The sequence below is a fragment of the Anabrus simplex genome, chromosome 3, assembly GCF_040414725.1.
Source record: "Anabrus simplex isolate iqAnaSimp1 chromosome 3, ASM4041472v1, whole genome shotgun sequence".
Taxonomy (NCBI): Eukaryota; Metazoa; Arthropoda; class Insecta; order Orthoptera; family Tettigoniidae; genus Anabrus; species Anabrus simplex.
Genome location: NC_090267.1, coordinates 392,879,952 through 392,883,849, shown reverse-complemented (window position 1 = coordinate 392,883,849; position 3,898 = coordinate 392,879,952). Strand labels below are relative to the sequence as shown.

The window sequence follows — 3,898 nt, the reverse complement described above, 5'->3', positions numbered from 1 at the left end:
TTCGATTCCCACCTCAGTGTAGCAGTTTTCCGTGGTTTCCCCACTTTTCTCCAGCAAATGCCGGGATGGTACCTAACTTAAGGCCACGGCCGCTTCCTTCCCTCTTCCTTGTCCATTCCTTCCAAACTTCCCATCCCCCCACAAGGCCCCTGTTCAGCATAACAGGTGAGGCCGCCTAGGCGAGGTACTGGTCATCCTCCCCAGTTGTATCCTACGATGCAGAGTCTGAAGCTCCAGGACACTGCCGTTGAGGCGGTAGAGGTGGGATCCCTGGCTGAGTCCGAGGGAAAAACCGACCCTGGAGGGTAAGCAGATTAAGAAAGGAGAAAAAAGAGAGATGGTTACAAATAAAAAATACCAAGAATGTAATCATTACAAGTAATTCTATTGCTTTTACTTAATTACTTCCCAGTTCTGCAAATAAAACTTATCAAACATCTTTTTTTAATAATTTTACAATAAAGAATAATCCCTTAGTTTATATAAATTGACAATATATTGCGTTACTTATCGCTGCTGTAATTCAAGTTATATTGGTTGTTAATAGGTTTTATTTTACATTTTATTCATTTCATTTTGGGGTTCCGATCATTTATTTTTGACATGGTTTTTAATAGGTTTTACATTTTATTCATTTCCTTTTGGGGGGGGGGCGATCGTTTATTTTAGACGTGGTTGTTAATAGGTTTTACATTTTATTCATTTCATTTTGGGGGACCGACCGTTTATTTTTGACTTGGTTGTTAATAGGTTGTACATTTTATTTTGGGGGCCGATAGTTTATTTTTGACGATCGGCCCGTATCATATTCCTAACGTCCCTGGTTAAAAAACGCAGTACTGGATATGATAGCCTTCATGCCGAGTGAAGTGGGTGAGACCAGTAGTGGTGACTGTATGGGGGGGGGGGGAAGTCGAGGAGGGGTGATTTTGTGGAGAAAACATTACATTTTTATTCCATTTTAGCCGGCTGAAACAGGAATTATATGAATTGTTAAAAAAAGCATTTTGTACAAGTCCTGTTGTCTTATCAGCTAATTCTTTATTTTCCTTAATTATTAACAAAATTACGAAATTTGAAAAGTGGTATGAGGGCTGGAACGGGGTCCACTCAGCCTCGGGAGGTCAACTGAGTAGAGGTGGGTTCGATTCCCACCTCAGCCATCCTGGAAGTGGTTTTCCGTGGTTTCCCCACTTCTCCTCCAGGAGAATGCCGGGATGGTACCTAACATAAGGCCACGGCCGCTTCCTTCCCTCTTCCTTGCCTATGCCTTCCAATCTTCCCATCCCTCCACAAGGCCCCTGTTCAGCATAGCAGGTGAGGCCGCCTGGGCGAGGTACTGGTCATTCTCTCCAGTTGTATCCCCGACCAAGAGTCTGAAGCTCCAGGACACTGCCCTTGAGGCGGTAGAGGTGGGATCCCTCGCTGTGTCCGAGGGAAAAGCCGACCCTGAAGGGTAAACAGATGATGATGATGATTAATAAAATTATTAGCGGAAGACGCACAAAATGTTCGTCACGGCTAATCGATTTGTATAGCGCCACAGCAAGTAGCAGAGACTTTGCATGCGCTGTGAGGAAGGGGGCAGGGGCATCTTTTTTCTTTTTTTTTTTTTTTTTTTTTTTGCCAAGGTCATGGGCACTGAGGTATGATCACCCGCTTACCGTGCGCATTCGTCAGTCTGGCAGTCTATTTACTGTCTGTTAGTTTCTTAGTGTGTAGTCATATAGTAAATGATTTGTAATTGTACAATCACGCCGTACTTGTATTTAATTGTAATACATGTGTAATATGATTCCTTTGGTGGAAGGTTTATTGTATAGTATAGAATAAAAATCGTAAAAAAAAGAAAAGTCCGCCTCTGTGGTGTAGTGGTTAGCGTGATTAGCTGCCACCCCCGGAGGCCCGGGTTCGATTCCCGGCTCTGCCACGAAATTTAAAAAAAAGTGGTACGAGGGCTGGAACGGGGTCCACTCAGCCTCGGGAGGTCAACTGAGTAGAGGTGGGTTCGATTCCCACCTCATCCATCCTGGAAGTGGTTTTCCGTGGTTTCCCACTTCTCCTCCAGGCGAATGCCGGGATGGTACCTAACTTAAGGCCACGGCCGCTTCCTTCCCTCTTCCTTGCCTATCCCTTCCAATCTTCCCATCCCTCCACAAGGCCCCTGTTCAGCATAGCAGGTGTGGCCGCCTGGGCGAGGTACTGGTCATACTCCCCAGTTGTATCCCCCGACCAAGAGTCTGAAGCTCCAGGACACTGCCCTTGAGGCGGTAGAGGTGGGATCCCTCGCTAAGTCCGAGGGAAAAACCGAACCTGGAGGGTAAACAGATGATGATGATGATGATGAAAAAAAGAAAAACAACTAATATTAGGTACCGCACTTAAGTTGGTAAACTGTCAAACCTCTAACTCTGTCGAAATTCGCTCAGTGAGCATCAAAAAACATACTATTTTGAAGCTTTCGTTTTCATTTTTATATATTTCGCCCCCAGCCCGTTATATCCCACAAATCCGGGTACATTTTGTTCCCGGACATTTTTGCCCGCCCCTCCCCCCCCACTCCCACTTCTAATTCTCAATCGCCGCTACTGGGTGAGAATGCTTTATTTTTTTCCCCCCGAGATCTTGTTCCGTGACCTCGGAATTAAACCAAGGACATTTTGTTCAAATAGGATAATACCCTAATATTGCCGAACATGTTGAATTACATTTCACTGTGGCTTTCTTCGTACTGACATTCGTTGTTCCTGTACTTGATGCCACAGGAGGGTTAATGGTACTCGAATTAGGCATTTATAAAACATAATTTCTTCTTCTTAATCTGTTTACACTCTAGGGTTGGTTTTTCTCTCGGACTCGGCGAGGGATTCCACCTCTACCGCTTCAAGGGCAATATCCTGGAGAGCGAGACTTTGGGTTGGGGGATACAACTGGGAAGAGGGACCAGTACCTCGCCCAGGCGGCCTCACCTGCTATTCTGAACCAGGGCCTTGTGGAGGGATGGCAAGATTGGAAGGAACAGGTAGGGAACATTGAAGGAAGCGGCCATGTAGGTAGGTAGCATCCCGGTATTTACCTGGTGGGGAAGTGGGAAACCATGGAAAACCACTTACGATGGTTGAGGTGGGAATCGAACCCACCTCTACTCAGTTGATCTCTCGAGGCTGAGTGGACCCTGATCCATCCAAGCTCTCGTACCACTTTTCAAATTTCGTGGCAACTTATCACGCTAACCACTACACCACAGAGGTGGACTATAAAACCGAATTTACGAAACGAAAATTATTACTATCTGGTATTGTACGCACATAAAGCAGCACTTTAAAACATACTGTTATGCAATACACATTAAAAAGTGTCTTACTTGTTAGTTGTACGTCGTGTTGTCTTCGTAAGCACTAAATACTCTGTTTATCATCATATCCTTTTATTTGGTCTATTACTAGTGAGCTGAATTTAAAATGATAGTGGCAATATCGCCGTTTGATAGTAAGCGAGTTTGTGAGAACTATACTTTCACTTTCTATTGAAATTGCGCGCCATTAGAAGTGTGGTATCTTTTAATGTAGCGTTAAGCACGAACATGTGTCCTCGGTAGTATAGTGGTCAGTATCCCCGCCTGTCACGCGGGAGACCGGGGTTCGATTCCCCGCCGGGGAGGATATTTTTGCCGAAATGTTATATTCATTTTGAAATATCTTATAGTACAGCAGTATGAATTTAATAATATTAGAGCGAAATGGTAGGTCGTTCCATTTTTTCTTTTTGTTGTCTTCGGTTTAATGAAACTCTCTATGTCACCTTATACTGAACCAACCTCTAAGTAACTATTGCATCCTCCATCTATTCATATTTGGGTGTCAAATTATTCTATGCTCAGATCTTCCCTTACAATTTC

At 44.2% G+C, this 3,898-nt stretch overlaps 1 non-coding gene across 1 annotated transcript; it reads left to right on the top strand.

Annotated features, from left to right (window-relative positions):
• The first annotated feature begins 3,588 nt into the window (after positions 1 to 3,588).
• TRNAD-GUC (transfer RNA aspartic acid (anticodon GUC)) lies at positions 3,589 to 3,660 on the top strand. The gene has a single exon. It is a non-coding gene; the product is annotated as a tRNA-Asp (tRNA).
• The last annotated feature ends 238 nt before the right edge of the window (positions 3,661 to 3,898 follow it).